General features: G+C 38.1%; 1 long non-coding RNA gene across 12 annotated transcripts in view; it reads right to left on the bottom strand.

Moving 5' to 3' along the window:
- LOC101417391 (uncharacterized) overlaps window positions 1-20,956 on the bottom strand; it is a 61,467-nt gene that overhangs the window by 2,258 nt on the left and 38,253 nt on the right. For 11 of the 12 annotated variants that reach the window (XR_009187987.1, XR_009187991.1, XR_009187992.1 and 8 more), the window contains one exon: window positions 1,515-1,563. This is a non-coding gene — a long non-coding RNA (uncharacterized lncRNA). Of the gene's footprint in view, window positions 1-1,514; window positions 1,564-3,850; window positions 3,969-20,956 lie in introns of all 12 variants that reach the window. The other variant, XR_009187995.1, reaches the window with a different exon arrangement.

Below are 20,956 nucleotides of genomic sequence, written 5' to 3'. Positions count from 1 at the left end.
GATCACATATTCCATTCTTGAAAAAACTCTAATATGAAAGCCAAGGATTTTTTTAAAAATTTTTAACTTAAAAAAAAAAAGCAAAAATTTTTTTCCTTCTTTTTCCCTTTCCAGAAAGAGTGAGCAAATGGTATTATATAAAGTAAAGGGGCAGAATTCATAGATAGATGGACTCTGAAGAACACAAGCTAGCTAACAGTTAAAGATAATTCAAACATGGGCTTTGACGGGTTTTTAGCAGTCTTATTAAATACTCTTTCTTTTTTCACGTTCCAGTTGTACCAAACATGAAAAGCCCATGTACAAAAGAAACAATAAGATGCTTGTTAATCTAATAGCAAAATGCCAAGAACAGAAAGCCTATTCCTACCGCAAAGGGTAATTGAGATGGTGTACATTGCAGACAGTTTATGATCAGAAACCTTGAGAAAAAAAAAAAAAGCCATCAATAGAAATGATGTTTCTACTGTGAGCTCATAGTCACAGCAAGGCTACAAGATCAGGGACATAAAGCCCTATTAATTGTGCTTCCCAGGGGTCACCAAGCATCCTGGTTTGCCTGCGAGAGTCCCGATTTATGCCTTTTATCCAGCGTAATTATTAATAGAGTACCTTTAACTCCCAAAGTGCCCCAGTTTGGACAATAACTTATGTAGTTGCCCTAGGCTTACCCACACTCCCTTTCACTTCCTTCTCCCTTCTCTAACAAAACTAAACGGCAAGCTATTTTAACTCTTCAGGGTACATAAGAGGGAAGAAAAAAGTATGTGTTTTAATCCCAGCTATTTGACTACTTTTCTTTTTCTTGAAGCTAGGCAGACTTCTAAGTCTGAATTGTCTTTGATGTCATCCCATTTAACCATGAAATCTTTTGTGCGAAATTATCCTTGCCTTCTGCCACCACCCCCTCTCCCTTAAGAATTCCTGCCTGCTTTCTACAGCACAACATTCAGTTTGCTTATTGAAATCGATTCATAAAGTTTAAGGAATTCTACCTCACCCTAGAGTTCTTAATATAATTACTGTTTCTTTAAAAAAAAAAATCAGATGTTCAACTTAGGTTATACAGCCAAGAACAGCAGTTCATATCAGCTGCAAGAAAGGCTGAGCACCTTACAGCAAGAGCTCCTTAATCAAAAAGCAATCTTTTGGGATGAGTTAGTAGTACTTTGCCTCCGGCACAAACCAGATCCCCTACTTTCATTGTATATTTCCACAGGAGTCTAATGATGAAATACATTAGATCTTCTCACAGGTGAAGTTGAAGCACACTTAAAGCGTTGCCTTTCTAGGGTCACATGGTGCTTCTAAAAACAAGGGGTACCGGGAGTTCAGCGGTAACAACAGCATCCAAACCAACAATGTATTCTGCAAGTAAAAGCCTTAACAGGGAAGGTGGCAAATTCTCTATTGTCACTATGTGCTGCATCAGGAAGTGAAACACAAGACAGTTTGGTTTTGTCATAGGTGGGGTGGGTTAGGGTTACAGATCTCCATTTAAAAATAAAACTTACCTTATAGCCAAGAGAATGTCCTTGCCCGTTATCCAGGAAAGCTTCACAGCTGCCAGGAAAAAATAGAACTCTTTTGAGAAAGAATATTCTGGTATTGGGGAATAAAGATTTGCACTTATCCAGTGGGCTTTATCTGCTCTAGAGCTAAAAAGACACAAGCATTATAGAGCGAGTCAGAATATAGGAAAATGTGGATCTTCATCGTTTGCTCACAGAGGGCATGGATTGCATCGAATCGAATTTTTATTTTACTTATTTCATGTATATGAGCTTTGTTTATTTTCACACATGCATAGGCACGTACATACAATGCACATATCCCTGTCTAATCTTGATATATGATCTTGCATACACACACTTAAAAATAGACCCTCACGCACACCAAAGTTTCACAGCACGTGTGGTAGGCATAGTATCTGTCTTCCCTAAATCACTGTCTCATGAAATACCCCACCCCTAACAAGAACAGGGCTGGAGGTAATATCTTGGATTTGCTGTGCCTGCCAAACAGTTGTGGTATCTATTGCGCTTTTTTGTTTGCTTTATTTTTGCTGGGTTTTTGTTGTTGTTTTTAACCTTCATTGATTTGTGGGAGGAAATTAAGTGTTTTGGTATAAAAGATGCCCTGCTGGGTGATAGGCTACATGGGAAAGGGAAATTAGACAAAAGGTATTGAGTAATAACCACAAATGACTTTATAGCCCATTCTGTTTGAATGTCAATAGAACTTGAAAGCAAGATTTGCAGAAGATAATCAGCAGTGACTCCCTTAAGTATAATCAGGAAGAGACTATAATTAGCCATTTGCAAACCTCTTACCTGCCAATGTGATTTCTTATCTCAGTGGCAAAATAAATAAATAAATAAAGTGAGGGAGATGGCATAGTGACCTAAAGGCTCAAAATGATGAATGGCAGAAATTCACAAATACAAAAGGCATTTGTTATCTTCCCCAAATTTATCAACTTTGAATTAATTTGGCAGATTCTTAATGACTTTGCTAAGTGACGAAGTATGCATCACATATTATTGTGTATATTATTGTAAGCTGCTTCAAAGCTTTTGAGGAATGGAAGATGGTGAAAAAACAAATAAATATAACTGCACATTTTTAAAGAATGGCTGTATAAATAAAAAGATATTGGAAATGAATGAAGAAAAAAATAACTTGAAGTAACACAAAAATATATTGTCTGTCATGCCGAACACTTCAAAAGATGATGAAAACTGTGTTTGGATTTGTTTCTTTAATTGTGAAATATTCATTTAGGAGAACATTGAAAGTGAAGCCGATAAGAAACAGTAATTGTTTTATACAGTATTAATTCAGTTCAATGACTTTCGCCCATATGCCCAGGCTAATGAGCTTAATCAAAGAAGACACTGCTAAAAATGGACTAATGGTTTTGAAATTACAAAACTATGCCTTCCAAATTTAGATATGGAATTTTTTTTTAAAAAAGGTCTTTTTTAAAATTTCAAATTATATTCCATAAGGAATGATTTTTCTGTTTATCATAAATTGTGTCATTCCCCAAGGGAAACTTTTTATATATATCAATATGTCTAAATAATGGGTAAAAAAATGCAATGAGTGGTAGATTTTTTTTAATGCAGTTGCTTTGTCCACATGATATTTACCACATTTATAATTCTGGGCATGCTGAGCATTAGCAAACCCTCCATAGGCCACCTTGATGGTTAGTAAGATACTATGCTGAAGAAAAGAATCTCCCAGCAGGAAGTGCTAATAAGATAGCCAACAGCAGAAGAAAAGCATCAAAATGAAAAATAACAGAAAGACAGAAACTGTGTTCAGACTCGTTACTCCTATTTAGTGGCTAAAACACTTAGTTACAATGATCTGTTTCTTAAAAGTTCAAGGGTTTAGGCTAAGTGACAGATAAAATTCTGATTTGCACTTCATGTCATTTAACAAATACTTCTTGTGTATCTAAAATGTGCCCAGTTATTTTCAGAGGCATCTGAAAGCTCAACGCTCATATGAGAGGAGTCGTTTAAAGAAGGGGTTCTGTAATAGATATTTGGAAATAGAAACTACTAGGAACAAAATAAATGTAATTGAAAACAATCACGATGTTTAATTACAAGCCATCTTTCAACCTCAAATTAATAATTTATTGATAAATTCTGGGGTATTCGAAATGCTGTATGGTTTTATAGTTTCACCAGAGACCAGATACTTCCTGGGGAAAAAAAAATTAAACTGAGAAGCAATCCCCTTAGCTAGCCATTCTTATTCTTCCTTATCACTCTTAGGGTGCATGGTTATCACTCTTAGGGTGCAGGGTCAGCCAGAATCACATGCATCTTACTTTTTGTTCTTGATGTAAAAGGCAGCCTCATGTTAGTTTTCACAGTGGCCCAAGGCGGGGGAGGACCCAATATCAAGGGCTTGTTTCCAGACATCCTCTCTTGTTCAGCACCTATTTCCTTTGCACAAAAGCAGTATTTTAAAAGCTGAGTTAGGGAGCCCAAAATGTTGGAGGGTGTGAGGTTTAAATTAGGTTGGGACAGTGGGTCCTCTGTTGTTCAAGCCTTCGTTTCTTTCATCCCACCATTGGGCTTTTCCTCTATTTTCTTGTCACATCTTGATTCTGATATGCCTGGGCAGATCTGGAGGACTGGCTCACAAAGCCATTAGAATTGTATTTGCATGAAAGCCTAAAATGCAATCTGGAGAAAGAATTTATCCTTGGAAAGGGACCACCAAGACACACAGATTACCCCCAAAAGCAATGCTTCAGGGTCAGAAGTGGAGTTTTTTTAATTTAGTGCTTTTTCTCCTGACTACAGCAGGAAGAGATTCTACTGCCCAGATGCCACTGGAACCTAAAGAGAGGGAACATCTAGCAGAAAAACTTGAAGAGTTCTTTCCTCTGTGAGAAAGCCAGAGCTTGCAGCTTCTCTAATTTGTTGAGCATGCAATAGAGTGCAGCGTGAGCAGGTTGAAAGCCAGTCATTTGGAGGTAAAGTTGCAGCAGCCTCAAGCAGAGAGCAAAGTGGTTTGAGCTCCAACGCTTGTGCTAGGTGTGCTTCTGGACCACAGGTGGCACCTTCTGTCAGACCCAGAGGTGACAGCACTCGCATGTGAGTCAGGGCCAGAGTGATAGTTCCCTTAGCTGGCCTCAGCAGTGACAGTTGGAGTCCACGGCCACTCTGTGGGCAGGACTGAGAGCAGCAGGACACGGCACCACAGTGTTTGAGGATGGAACAGGAAGAGAAATGTGAAACTCTGCAGAGAGGAGCTTAAAGCACAGGCACCGGCAGTTAGGAGCCCCACATTAAGAGGAAGCACCTTTGCCTACTCTCCTCTGCCTGGGTTGGATTTCCTTCCTACATGATTTAATAATATCCAGCACATTCCTGGCTCACATCCCCATCAAACTCTCATTTAGCCATTTAATTTGTGTATTCGTCTTAACCTCCATGGCCTATGTTTGCTCAGTTGAGGGCTGTGGGGTGATAAACAGAGGCAGACATGCTTCCAATGCTTTGGACAGCTGGTATAATATAATAAGCAGACAAATGTTTGTTGAATGAATAAACGATTCAACAAAAAAAATCAACTTTAACTTTGCTCAGAAAATCTCTCCACTTACATAGGAACATAGCTCATCTAATTTCAGATCTTCACCAGCCACAATCTCTTGGTCTGTTCAGTGGAGAAAATGGTGGCCAGGATGAGGGACCAGAGGAAAAGATCGGAAAAACCCTATGTTGCATTGTCCCTGGATCTTTTTTGCCACATTTTATAAAAATTCAGATTCTTATCATGTCTCTTTAAGTTTAAAAAGGGGAGGGAAGAGAGTCTGGAGCATACCAGAGTGGAGAATGTCAGCAGGGATTCACCACCGAGCGTGAGAGTGCCAACGCTGGCCGGCCAGGGCTCTGACAGTTCACAATAGCTGTGGTTTGATGTGTTTCTCTGGCTTACAAGAAAGAACAGTTGCCTAATGTCTTGGAGAATTTTCTCTAGGTAAATATTTATTTTAGATTTGGAAAGCAATTAAGCATTACTACATTCACACAAACACGTTTTCCCTTTTTTAAATAAACTTTTTCGGCCTTGGCTGCAGGGTACAATGGACGCTGCCACCTGATCAGGCTGAGATCAGATCAACTTTGGTTTCCCTCCCAAGTCATTAAACAAATATATGATCTCTGACTTTTTTTAACTGCACCATATCAAATTACTTGGCAGATACACATCAAACATGAGGTTTGTATGTCTGCCTCATTAGGAATGATGATAATAAATACAAGTATATGATAAATTATTATTATATAACCAATGCAAAGGCTAGGTCTGCCTAACACTACACGAGACGTTTGGTTTTGCTGAACATTTTGATATCTGGAAAATTTAAACACATACCATATCATTGGAGAAAGAAGCATCAGGCAGTAACAAGAATGCCTTGGCTCTCAACAAGCACTCCTCAAATAACAGTAATTCATAAAAGACCATGGCTTATGCAGCTTAGTTTCTTTAACTATACTCACATAGGTAGTTAATGGCAGCCTTAGTGCAATTTTGTGGAATATAAGGCTCATATGGTATAACTGAAAGAACCTGTACTTCAGCATGAAAACCTGAACTGAAATCTTAGACCCTGCCTGGGCTCCTGGTAACTGAGTTTGGGCAGGTCCCTTCATGTCTCCAACCTCTGTCACCACACCTGTAAAATGGTGCACTAGGTGTTTGTGAGAATTGTCAAGTACAATATGTGACAAAATACCTGAAGATTTGAACACCTCTACAAACGTCATGTAGAGTTCATGTATTTATGTATTATTCTAGTAGATGTTAGAGTAGATTTTGAGACAGGTAAATTAATAAAAATTAAACTCTCTGGACAGCGTCTGCATTTTCCATATTTCAGGTTTTATCCAGATGTTTTGGCCTTTGGAGCCAGAAAAATGTTTCCTTCCCGATGCATTTCATTCCTGTTAGGACTGCTAGAATTCCTGATGACTACAAGAAGTCAGTTTAACCCAGTTCAATTAATGTCTCCACTGAAAAATCAAGGTGCAATTATAAATTCCTCTTGCAGAGAATTCTACCTGCGTTTGAGGTAGTGGTAATGATGGGGTGGTGGTGGAGATGGGGCTGTTTCTTCAAAGTAGCTGTCCTGGAAATAATAAAGGAATGCATCAAGCATGGAAGAAAAGGCAATGAACCAGCTACAGTAGGATCTGTACCGATCAGCCACAGATTTTTACAGTCTTTGTTAAAAATATAAAAATCTCAGGACGAAAGAGAAAAAGACTTGAGCCTATGTTTATCCACAAATATGCATGTAAAATATAACTGTCCTTCATCCTAGAAGATTGAGCTGCTAAGATCGTGTTTCTGACTAAAAGCCCCATGTACAACCTTGAAAGCTACGCTTTGGAGGGTGGCTTTGAGCTGTTGTTTACATTCTGCTGTCACTTGGGGCTCCGCCTCTTCTCCTCCTTAGGTGCGTGTCACATTTGCTCACAGGGCAAACACTGATGCAGGTCATATGTTAGTGGCTATTTCCCAACCTTCTGCAGCTGAACCACTCTGCCTCTGGAACGGCTTATTTCTCAGATGCCTTAGGGATGCAAACCTGTTTCCCTTGATTGGTACTTTCCCCCACTTTAAGCACCTCATGGATCCTCCACAAAGTAGGAACTCGATATGTATTGGCTGAATCAATTAGTAAATGAATGAATGAAAGAATCCTGCAGACATCAAATGGATCTCAGCAGCTGGAATTCAGTAAGCACGATTTCTGGATAAGTAGACCTCATTTCATAGCGACCTCGCCTTACATTTCCATGGTAATATTTTACATGCTTTACTTTCTAAAAACAACTCTATTTTTAACAAAATTTAAAAGAGATTAGTCTTTTTAAACTGCTTTACTTTTGTCATTGTCTTCTTTAATAATCTGACAGTGTCTGAAAGTGTGTTCGTGGAATTATAATGTTCATTTATCTGGATCCTGCCTTTCCTTCTCCTGGAAGGGAAGAGGCCTCACTTAAAGTTACTCTAGACTAGGGTATGGCAAACTACTGTCAGTGGGCCAAACGCATCCCAAAGCCTGTTTTGGTAAGGCCACCAGCTAGGAATGATTTTTACATTTTTAAGTGGTGATGTGAAAATTATACAAAATTCAAATTTCATAATCCATAAATAAAGTTGTATTGGAATGCAGCCATGCCCATTCATTTATATGTTATGGTAATGGCAGAGTTGTAGTTGCAACAGAACCATGTAGCCCACAAATCCTAAAATATTTGTTCTCTGGCTATTTATGAAAAGGTTTGTGAACCCCTGCTTTAAAGCATGGTTATATTTCAATGGCTTACATGTTGGCTTTTGTGCAAACAATGCAAATGTTTAGTTAAAAGGTATGTAGTCAGAGTCATATTCCATCTATACAGTATTGGGTGATTTCAGGAACCCTGGTATTCAAATAACCTCTATGATAACAGAAAGACTAACATTATAGACTCACTTCTTTTTCTCCTTTGGGAGAAATAATATGGTGTCCAGCTCTAGCCCAGGTGGCACTTTTGTGTAAATTAGGCAAAAGCATCCCTCTGTAGGCAATAAATTAGAAAGAGCAATTCATGCCTCCAGACAAATCCAAGCCTGATCCTAGGTTCAGTGCTTGGTGAGGTGAGCCTCGATGGGATTTCCTTCTTCTCCACGCTGGGATGGTATTTTGGGGACAGTGCACAGTGCTCACAACCAGAAGAAGTGGCCTCAGGTATCCTCTTGAAACTGTATCAGACAATCCTAATACTTCTAATATGACTAATTACATCATTACTTAATAAGCCTGTTTATTACATACTTTCTAAAAAAGGATTTTAATGGAGAAATCACAGAGACAACAAAACATAGCAGGGACTTTCAGACTCAAGGATCAAGGTGAATTTGTGAAATTCCAAAGAAAAACTTTTTACTTTCCATCATCTTGCCAAGCAGAGCTGAATGTCCAGATATACTGAGTCCATTCTTATGAGCATATTAGCATGATCACTGCATTTTTTGAAGAAAACTAGGGCCTTTTAAAAAAACAACACAAAGGCAAGGTGTGAATATATGATTTGACTGGTCAGCTCAGCCAAATGGTTTACCAGGCATGTAGCTGCTTTCCAGACCTTTTAGCAGAACCTGGTGAGAATCAGCATTTCAGGCTATTACAGAGGAGCAGGAGCCACCATCCCACTATTGAATGGAAACGAGAAAGTTGGCAGGTCAGAGGATTATCATAATATAGAGCCTTTCAAATCACAGCAGAGATTACAGATCTGGCCACTTGCTTTCTAACCAATCGATAATAAACCAGTTCTCATTTTCCAAAGTGGGATTGGTTTTCCATGTCAGCCTGGAAACAAAAACATGGTGCCTGGCAGGATCCAAGACAACACCCCAGAGCCTGGCCCTGGACAGTGCGTAACGTGCTTTCAGCAGGTTTAGTCAAGCTTTTATAAATTCATTCCAGTTATTTCCATAAACAAACCTATTGCAGCTCATGAAAAGAACACCTGACTCAGGCAAAATAAAGGCAATATGGGGTCTCTTGCATGACTTCCGGTGGCTTTTCTCTTCCCCCTTAGAACCAGATAAACCTCTGTCTGTTACAATGGCAAGGCACAGAAAAAAAGCAGTTATAATACACAAGTGGTCAATGAGGGAGCCTTTAAGGAAAAACACTGCTGGTAAGATAAACAGCTTGTGATGTCCTTAATTATAATATTTCATACTCATTTAGCCGTCTCCACATCACAGAGCTAACAAAGTGGATTTCAAACAGGAAATAAGACTCCTACCCACCAGCCCAGAGGCCTAATTATAAAATAGCAACCTACTTTTTCTGTAGTGAATTCAGGGCTTTTTTTTTTCTCCTCCAACAGAATTTATTGAGCTCATTACCAGGCTGCTTATGAAGTGATTTGAAATGAGGCAACATTAAAGCATTCCACAAATCCCTTGTACTTAGTCATCCTGACACTTTATTTGAACTCAGAGCATTGATATGAAATAACTGCAGCAGCCCCTCTCTTCTGACTCTATTATCTGACAGAAGGTCTGGAATCCAAAAAATGATATATCATCAAACTTTCTTAATCATCACAATAATTTGTAAGAAAGAGCCAGGTATAATTCTGGCAACACCAGAGGGGCTTGGCTGCTAGAAACAAGGCAAATGCAGCATGTGTTAGCCTACAGGAACAGAGGCACATTAATCAGGCAGCAAAAGGACTGAAGGCAGTGTACGTACGTGTGGATTTTAAGAAAAATTGACAGATAGGCTTCAAAGCAGCTAAAGCCCTGAACTCCCTGCATGCTATTAGTACGACTCTAACTTCTATTCTCTTACAATCCGAGAGGCAGTCCTAGACTGACCCTCACTGGGTTATCACTAAGGATAATACAACATAGGTAAAAACTGTATCTGCAAAAGTTTCAAAAAGGGAAGAAAATCTCTGAGGAAAGACACAAAAGTCTATGGACTATCTATTATGTGAAAATATGGCTCATTTTTTGCCTTTTATTACCTCTTTCCCTAATTTACTGAACCAGTCATGAATCAGAGTCTAAAGAAATGTCTCCTGTTAAGAGGAATTATGTTTTATGTTTCACTGGGTTCTACATGTATCCTGATGTGCAGTCTGCCTTTAAAAAAATGTCAAGTTTTTAAGAAGACAATTCATCCAGGAGAGGGTTTGTGTGTGCATGTGTGTGTCGGTAAGTTAAGAGGGGTGGGGTGGGGGCAGAAATCCAATCTGTAAGAATAATGAATCCTAAGTGCAATTCTCTCCTTCGAGTGAGGTGACAGCTTTTCAACTACAGCTACTACAGATCCTTGCTACATTTCTTATCACAGCTTACAACCCAGTGGCTCCACTTATAGGTTAAATGTGGTCACCTCTTTTACGAAGCATGGAGACATAGTTTGGAACAATAGAAAGAAGGGCTGCTTTTTCTAAGTTAGGTCTTGAATGAGTGCTGCAAAACAAAAATAATTTCCAGGGGAGTCCCATTTGAAAAAAATACAGGAAAGATGGTGTCTTCTTTTACAAGTGAGATCTCAAACTTGATAATTAAAATTTCAAGCCGAAATGTTATATTTGAATTCAATAAAATTCCTTCAAATGACTCCCCTTAGGAAAATTATTCATTCTCATACCTTACAAAAGTACAAATGAACGGAGGTTCCTGATATAGCATTTTCTTGAAAAGAAAGCAGAATCTTCCTAAAAGGCACAATCTCCATTACAATTCAATCATTATGTGCAAGGATCTGGACTATGTGCAGAAAAATATTTTTAAAAATTAACCCCATGAATTCACACCTAGAAGAATGTCCTCTCGCTCACAGCTCTGGAACTGCAGGAAGCCAACATGGGGTTTAGCATCTTCCGCAGATAAACTCCACGTGGATCATATCCCAACAAGCCACAATCAATGATTTCTAACATGCGTATGATCAAAAGTTTCTGAGATACTATGTCTGGAAAATAGAAGTCTTTGTCTAGGTTCATTTCCTAAAGCTCATCTCATTCAATCTTTTAATGGCCTAATCTCACAGGTCTTAAAATAATTCAATGTTATTGGTCTCCAGTTCCACAGATCTTCACTCATCCACTAGTACAACAGCCTCAGAGCTCAATGTCACTCGGAAACACTCTTCCTCCAAGGGTTTGGATTATTTACCATTTCTCCCACTCTTTAACTCCTAACAGGTTTATTTTTCATCATAAATGCTTCAATCCCTCCCTTTTCTCCAAATTTTTTATCACTCCTTCAGGATTTTCTTAACTCCCACAGGCAGACACTTCAAGCATGAAATAATTTGAGGCAGTGTTGTATAATTGTTCGAACCAGGTGATCTGAATCAGAGTGCCTGGGTCAAAATTCTTTCTCCCCCACTAAGTCACTATGTGGGGTCTTGAGAAAATGACTTGATTTCTGTCTCAGTCACTCCATCAGTAGGAAGGTAATAAATACTTCAGTGTCCCAGACACTGTGCAAGACACTATGGGTTCAATATAGAAGATGCTGAAGAATTTTAAGTTGAGGAGTTTTATAGTAAGATGCATCCTAACTTCTTCCAAGGTCAACTATGTGACTGTTATCAATTAAATTGTGTTGCCCACCTCCCACCCCACAAAAGAGAAAAGCAGATGTTGAAATCCTAATCCCTAGTACCTGTGAATGTAACCTTCTTTGTAAATACTGTCATTGCAGATGAAATTGGTGATGGTTAAAATGTGGTCCTAATAGAGTAGAATGGCCCTTTAATCCACCATGGTTGCTGTCCTTGGGAAGAAACACAGACAGACACAGAGGGAAGGAAGTCATGTGAAGATAGAGAGGGCAGAGACTGGAGTGCATGTAGAAGGCAAGGAATACCAAGGGTTGCCAGCAAACTCCAGAAGCTAGAAGAGGCAAGAAGAATTCTCCCCTCTCATAGGACTGCTGAGAACATCAAATGAGATAATAGTTAGATATATATACATTTTAGTTATTAGTGGCAATGTATGTTCGTGGTATATGCTATATACACTATAATATGCACCACTGCCAATGTCTTATAAAAACAAGTCTATAGTCTCTAATTTTAACTCTCTGTCACCAACTTGCTTCTTGAACTCTCACAATCTGGTTTCACCATTCATTCATTTTTAAAATATTTACTGAATAGCTCCTAAATGCCAGGCTTCTATCAGGTGATGGTGAGTTTAAAAAATGACACTTGCCTATACTCCTACTTCTGACCAATCTTCTCCTCACAATTGACATTTCTAATGATTATTCCCAGTCTCTTCTCTTGGCTCCCAAATAAAATAATTTTAAATCCTGACCAGCCCATCTTCATGAAAATATAAATTTCCTCATTCCTTTGATATCCATCATACTATAACTCTCCTGGACCTTTTATTTCTCTGACCCATCCTTCTTGCCTCTTTCCGGGGCCTCTTCTCATAGTCTCTTTAATATGAGCATATAAATCCCTCTGCCTCTGTCTTTGTTTCCAGCTGCTAAGTCAAATACCATACAATGAGTTGTTTTAAACAATACAAATTTATTGTCTTGTGGTTTTAAGTCTAAGGGAAGTCCATAATTGAGGCAGTGTAAGCAAGTCATCACAAATGACTCTCAAATCTTTATTTTCTAATACTGATCACATTCCTGAGTTTACCCAATGCTTCTTAGAGTCTGCTTTCCATCACCAATGGGGTGCCCTTCCAATTCCTCAAAGTTAACATATGGCAAAGTTAATTTATATCTCCTATATGTTTTATTTTTTTGTCTCATATGCATGAGAATGAAACTTCAAAGCCATATTTCATTCTTTCTTTTACTTATCCCATCCTCATTTTTAAAAATTTACTGATTCCATAAATACTAAGTCTACAGTATCTTTTGCATCTCCCCCTCTCATCCATGTCTACTGTAAGAGCTATCTTCCTTGGGCTCTATCTGGTTTTTTTCTTAACTTCTTCTTCTAAAATCTCCAAGCATTCTCCATTGCCCAACAAATTAAGTCAACAGTTGTAAGCCTAATATTTAATACCTCCATACTGTGGCCACAAAATACCTTCATATACGAGGCCTTTCATTTTTATAACCCTTTAGAGTTTGAGAATTATTATGACCTATTATTTAATTTAGTTTAAAACACCTAAAGTGCCTAATGATACAGGTATTATTACAACATGAAAGTCCTATATTAATAATTAATCATAAAAGCTTTCTAAGAATCAAAAATATTTGCATTTTTCCGTAAGTCACATAGCATTTGGTAATCAGAAAGTAGGCAGAGAACTTTGACCCAACAATGCAATATGCCTGCGTTCACAAATAATAACAATAACAATAATAATATTCTCCTTTGTGACCCCTAGCATGAAGAAGGGCAGACTCCCTGGAAAGAAGCTGATTAAAAAGAATAAAAGTCAGGAAAACTGGTCTGAAATTTTGACTCCCTATTAATTTCCTACCTAAGTCAATTTATGCTTTATGTTATTTGTCTACAAGACAGTCTCATAATCCATGAAACATATTTGCCTCACAGAGAAATAAGAGAGAGTAATTGAATTATAACATTTTAAATATTTAATTCTAAATCATGTAGTTATCTTCTTTCATTTGAGGCATCGACTTATTTTTTTCCAATCTTTAGGAATCTTTACTTTTCCTATTTCCACAGATAAGGCAACTGTAAAGTCTAGTACTTTTTCCAAGGTCACAAATATTGGCAGATGAAAAAAACAGAACCACATACCCAGATGATATTTTTATTTCAAACTTTTGTTGAAGGGGAAAAGGAGAATTTTGAAATATCAACCCACAGTTTATGTTTCTACATAAGCATTGATACATTTTATATGGGTAAAGAGGATACAGTCAACAGCTCAAACCATTATAATTTTAAGAGCATTTATAATAAATCTCTTGACTTTCTGTTCAAATTAAATCTATCTTTTAGCACCTAAATGTATATTCCCCACAAATGACTCTTTCTCAGAATGAAAGAAAGAGAAAATAAAAGGAAAGGAAGGAAAGAAAGAGAAATAGAGAGAGAAAGGAAAGAGGGAAGGGAAAGAGGAAGGGAAGAAACAGCATGAAGAAGTGAATGATGAACAATTGCCATGGCAACACACAATGTGCCAACATCACCTGCTCATCACTAGATACTGTGGGGGGGTTGCATTCTCAACTTCATGGTAACAGTGCTGGGGAAGTCTCAGAAAAACGTTCAGCAGCTGTCTCCCAGCCCTCCCTGATCCCCGCTGCCTCTTCTACTGTGTGCCACGTTTTAGTGCCATCCCACAACGTGGGGGAAATGTTAGGTTTAATGAAAAGGCCTGAATAAACCTCAAACCTGGAAACCAGGAATGAAGAGTCATAGATGCTTACCAGGGCAGAACTCTCAGTGGCAGGGACCCCTCCCTCTGGGGTGAATAAATAGTTCACATTGAAACAGTGCAGGTCTCTCCCCTCTGACACAAAAGGGCATGAAGTGCTGCCATCCACTGACCCCAACTGGTCTCCCCAGGAGACCGGCCACAATGGAATCCCTTCCCTTGCTCTTTTGGACCCTTTGCACTGTGTAAGTAATGAAGTGGTCATTATCTGAAAGTTTCAGTGGTCCCTAAGCCTGTGTTCCCACACCTGGTAGCAACTTGTCCCACAATCGGAGCCAAGTAAAGGAATTCTGAAGAAGCAATGAAAGGCACTACAAGTACTCCATTCAGGATCACGTGATCTTGTTCTAGTTAAACACTCAGAAAACCTTTTACAGTTCAGAACAAAGGCTCAGGAAAATAACTCCCCAGATGTTTTTTGTTGATAACTTAGGAACAGTAGGAAAAAACTGTACCTGGTCTTCCAAGAATTCCTGATCCCCAGCCCACACAACACTGAATATGGAGGCTAAACAATTATTTTAGATTCAAAGTATTTTGAACATTCTTAGTTCTTTGTGCATAAAAGCAGATCCTTTATTAAGACAAATAGCAAAACACTGAAAAACAAAACAGCCCTAGAATGAGAATGGAAAGCAAAATTAAGATAAAATAAATGAAAAATTGGCTAAAAAATTGGAATACAATAACATGGTTACGTAAGTGAATGTCCTTCTTGCTAAAAATAATATGGAAATGTTAAGTGGTAAAGGAGCATGATATATGCAACCTACTCTCAAATATTTAGAAAATAGAGAAAGAGTGAAGGAGAACAGAGGTGGGAAGAGGGAGGGAGAGAGAGAGAGTGAATGATGTAAGGAAAAGTGTGGCAAATGTTAAAATCTAGTAAATCTGGGTATCTGGGTAGAAGGTATATTGGTATACTCTGTATTATTTTTCTATTATGTTTGCAATCTTCTTGTAAATTTGAGATTATTTCAAAATAAAAAGTTAAAAATTAAGATAACAAAGAATGACTTTAGCAAGAGGGATAGAGATGATCCATTGAGATATGTGCTTGCAATAGGTTTTTTACTAAGAATTATTCAATGTACTGAATATGACATTCATATTCAGTATATAGTATATAGTATATACTATACTATATAGTATAGTTTGATGATACTATATAGGTCAATAACTTGATATTTTACTTAAATTTATTAAGCTAGAGAACATACTCATGGCATATAGAACATTCTCTGGGACTTAATAAATACTTAACAAATCTAGGTTTTCCCTTTTCATCTGATTCCCTCCAAAATTTGAAGTTGCAGTCAGTCCATGGCTCAAATTTTTACTCTTTAGATCAAATATTAATCTAAAAAATATCTAATCATCACATGTGAACAAGTGGCAGAATTCTTATTTACTACCATTTGTCACATACTTTTACTTGTCACCCACTAAGCTCTCCACCATCTTTCTTAGACAGATATGTGTCAAAACTTTGTTTCTTTCTAGTTATTTGAAAAATAAGAATATTACTTGCATACCATCTAAGTCATTGAATGATTACACAGAAATCTTGTTACTAGACCTAGAACAAAGAGGAGATAAAATTCTGCTACTAAAGAAGCTTATCATTAATTCTGTTGTAGAAGCTATCTCATTGCCCAATTTGAGGTATAGGTCAACACTTACAGTTAAAATGCACATTTTAAAAAATAAGACATGTTCAGATAGAAACATTATTCCAATTTGATATAATAGCTAACAAGTCTTCAGTTCAACTGTGACTTTCTTTACCACAGCTGAAAGAAAATGTTTTCATTCAAAATAGTCTCTTTGTTATTCACAGCTACACAGTACACTCAGAATGTCTTTTCTATTACTATTCTTTATCCACACAAGCTTTTCTACCAAGAGAAACCAAAGTCATGCATTTATATTTTGGCTTTTGGTACATGGGTTTCTTCAGTCTGGAATAGAGAGACATACTTAAGATATAAGCAACATCGGTCAAACATAGGAGTGGATGATTCATAATGCCTGATAGTCACTAGGTACTGAGAGAGCATAATCTTACTTGATAAAGCATAAACTTCTTTTAGCAGTTTATCTGAGCTTGTCATGGGTCTAAATATTTACCATAACCACTTCATTAAACATGAATACCTGTATTAGTTGGGTAGATATTGAAAAGTGTCACCACATATGTCATTTTTCTTAATTTATAAAATTATTATTAGAATACTGTCTCTAATTTTATTACATTCTAAAGAATGTGAACAGTGATACTAAGAGATTAAAAATATGGAATTATATAATGGTTATCAATGGAGCTATTAGGTGGCTTAAAAAAAATCAATGGATTAAAAATCCATCTACACAGACAGGCCATCAGTGGGATTAATGTGGTATAATGTTCTTCTGGCAAGGAGTCAACTGCTGGGTGAACAAAGGCAGGTCCTTGGGTAGCTCAATGTCACTGCAAAGATGCTGAGATACACAGATGTCGCTAGCATTATGGAATTGTGTACTTTTTTATCCCAACTGCCATGTATATTCTCAATTTACTGGGGGTCAGCATAGAGGAAAATGCTTACCCACTATAGTTTTATAAAGCATAAAAGGAGAAAGAGTAAAGGAGAGATTGTGAGCTTTGCTGATGTAATAAAATAAGGAGGTAGAATGATAAATGCAAAGGCAATTTTTATTTCTGACAATGATAAATCATACTTTGGGTAGGGTTCTGTCTAGGATTACTGCAGTGCCTGAACCAGTGACCCATTCACTGCCTACTTGTAGGAATAAAGATCACTTTCTATTCATTCATCTTCTTTCCCCAGGTTCTCTTGCTTGAAGTTTTAAACTTGATACAACTACTCATGGTCTGCTGAATTCCCTAGTTTTCTCCCAAGACTAAGTTATTCCACAATTGGTCTGGTAAGTGGTTGGGAGCATTAGTGAAATATTTCAGGCAGCCCTCTCAAGGCTTCAGGCCCCAGCCTCCAGAAGACATGCTTGGCAGGGTCTGCGGTGTAATGAGAGGCAACGGGACAAAAGGTCCTATTTGGAGCAAGAGTTCTGTTGTAAAGTCTCCTTCAATGCACCAAAAGTCCCCCCACAAATACTGTCAGGAAAAGAAGGAAGAAGGAAAATTAGACAAGAGAAAGGGAAGTGAGGGGAAAGACAAAATGACTCTTCTCCTATGCCAGCCTGCTGTTCTGTCTGTGACACCACATGCAACAGGAGGAGGCAATCACCTCACTTTGATGGAAACCCCAAAGGCAGCATCACTGACTACAGTCACATCATTGCTGAGGGCGCTGAAGCATCCACTGTCAATGCTTTCGTGAGCAACCTCCTTTCACTATCTTCCCAGCACTTCTCTCAACCCCAGGCCACAATTTAGCCAAACTCACTTCTCCAGCTTGTAGAAGTAGGGGAAAAATTCTATTATTGAGGAGGAGTGGGGAAATTAGAAAGTAGAGCTCATACTCAGCTTGTAGGGGTCCCTTTTCATTAGTGGCACATCACAGATGGAGACGTGGTTCTCAAGGAACACGCACTGAGCTTGTCCTTTGTTCAGTAATTAAGTCAAAATATGGACACTTCAACATACCTGTAAATTTGATGGAGAAGAGTGAGTGGTATTGTAAAAAGGAGAAGCACTCTTGTAGTAGAGTGACTAGTAGGTGGGGTTTTGGAGTCAGGCAGACCTGGGTTCCAATCCGACCTCCATAGTTATATGCTCTTGCGTACATTATCTAACCCAGTCTATAACATGAAAATAATGTAATGTAACTCATTGAAGGATTTCATTAAATGAATATTGTGACTGTTTTAAATTATTTTATGAATCCCCAAAACTAAGCAGTTTCTGTGGGCTTGATACCCATTGATCGCACCTAAATTCTATTGATGGTCTTTTGACTAGATTACTTGGTAAGAATACTTTAGGGCTTTTGATTGAACTACATCAGTGAGGCATGAGCCCTCTGCCCTCTTGCTTGGTCTGATAAAAATGGAGAAAGAGAGAGAGACACACACACACAGGAAAAGGAAGCCGCCATTTTTTATTTTGCCATTTGAGAGAGGACTAGAAGATCACTTAAGCATGAAACCCCAAGAGGCTGGGCCCACAGAGCAGCTCAAGAGGAAACAGGGAGCCCAGACAGAAAGGCTGAGACCTCAGCAGAGTCCGGTAGCCATCTTGCTTTCCCACGTACCCTGACAACAGGATCAACAATAGCTGTTTTGGGTGAGAAAGCATCTCTTATGAAGCCTTGGTTTGGACTTTTCACAGTCTTGGAACTGTAAGCTTTTACCCCAAATACACCCCCTTCATAAAAGCCAACACATTTCTGATTCTTTGCATCAGCATCCCTTTGGCAAACTAGAGCAAATATAAAACACTGAGCCCAGTGTCTGATAGCTTTTGTCAATTGAAGGAATGAGGAAGGATTATGAACAGAACTATAGTAGGGTTTCAATAAAAGTGTTCTAATTGGAAATGCTTGTTGAGTGAGTTGTCAGATTAATTAGCCAGGCATTTTCTTCTCTGAAATATGTTCATCTTTGCTGAATATATGGAATATGGGCTTAATCACATGAGATCAGACCATATAATTCAGGTCACCTGAATTTCATTGCCTGTCATTTCTAATCACGCTTCTGAGTAGGAGTCTTGAGAAGTGCATCCTTCTGCTTGGGCAGCATACAACTCTCAGAACACAAAGCCACCAAATACTGTGACCTTGCTCACACAGCCTGAACTCTGCCTTAGAGACAGATTTCATGGTACTTGCAGAGCTGATATCATAAATTTAATGTTAACACAAAGTAAAAGAAGACTTTTCTCCCCCACCAACAAAATTTGTATACCATGTCCCTTTTCTCCACCATGTTTGAAAAATGGGAGAGTATAGATCATTTTAAACCCTAATCATGGTCTCCATGTAGTTTGGTTCTTAATCTACCATTAACTTTTACACTTGTTCCTTGACAAAAGAAAAAAATTTTCTCCCTTCTTTCTATCTCTAAAGAACCATGGAAACAAAGATAAGCTCACCTCTATTTATTACTAACTCTCTTTACATGTGGTCTACACAGTGTCTAGACTGCTGACAGCCTCTGTGTACAGACCCCAGTGAGCTTATTTTGACATTTCTCAAAGGCCTAGAGAAAGAGAGAATGATTGCTCTAGATTTTTAGTGATAGCTTCAGCTGTACAACTTAATTTTTTTAAAACCTGATGTTTATCTACTTCCTTCCCCATCTAATGTTCCTATTTGGGGATGTAGAATCCGTATGACCCGTCTCCTATTTATCATCTTCATGAGAAGGGAGTCTCCCTAACCTATCCCCCAGCTTGAAGCAGGAATCTAATAGCAATGCTGTATTTATTACTAGTCCTTAATGTGTTTTAAGTGTTCATTAAATAGGAAATGCCTTCAGCCATCTCTAAATCTACTATTTCAGACTAGTTTTTCAGGATTGACAGAATTTTCCAGCTTTTTAAGACAATGTGGCCAAACTTGGAAAGATCTCAGAACCAGAATTATTGATTCCTTCAGTAGTTAATATATATAAGACCCACTGTTTATGAGTAAACTTTAAATGAGCTCAGTCGAGAAGTTTTTAATGTGGAAATAAGAAAATGCATGTGACTAAGTTGGAATCAAAACACACAAACCTAAATCCCTTGTCCAGAGTTTAGTCTAATATTTTTGCAGTCCCAGATGCACAGATTTTTTTATTTTTATTTTTGTGTTTATGTTGGCCAAGACAACCATTCACTGTGAATCTCAACAATCAAAAGCAACAGCTCTATTTTTACCATTTCTCCTTATATTTTATTTCCTTATTCTTTAATCAACCTGCATTATAGATCTCAGGCAATAAAACTATGATTGCTTTGGGAATGGTATTTTGCACTTTAATAAGCTTTCTTTTAATATATTAGGTGGGCAATGTTATAAATAGAGTTCTTATTCCTGAGGGAAGGGAGGGGAATCTACCATGATTGCCTGAGAAAATCAGGAAGAATTAGTACACTGATAACATTAATAAAGGAGCCCGTAGCAAAGAGTCCCTTGGTTTCAGCAACAATCCACCATTTGCAAGTGAAAGCAGTGTTACAGCACCAAAGGAAAGCTTGCAAACCCAAGACTCCTGACAACTGTCTCAAGATGAATATAATCTGGAGAAACCCCTTAACCTATCTCACCCCTGGTTGCAAAGATTAATAGGAAAGTCCCGTTGCATAGTGCATACCTATGGCTCCCATCTCTTGGATACCTTGTGGGTCAGAATGGAGTTGATGACATCCAAAAGAATAGTCTTTCAATCAGTACATGGGCATTCAAAGAACCCTTGTGGATAATTAAAAGATACTTGGTAGCTCTGGAATATTGTTTAATGGCCATGAATTATATACTTTTTTCTCTTCATTCAAAAAGTAGGTAGAACAGAGTCCAGGTCAGGCAAAAGCAGCTGATGTAAGGTAAACTGCC

Source organism: Dasypus novemcinctus, chromosome 11, assembly GCF_030445035.2.
Source record: "Dasypus novemcinctus isolate mDasNov1 chromosome 11, mDasNov1.1.hap2, whole genome shotgun sequence".
NCBI lineage: Eukaryota > Metazoa > Chordata > Mammalia > Cingulata > Dasypodidae > Dasypus > Dasypus novemcinctus.
The sequence above is the reverse complement of the archived record's forward strand: the minus strand, read 5'-3'. Positions and strand labels throughout refer to the sequence as shown.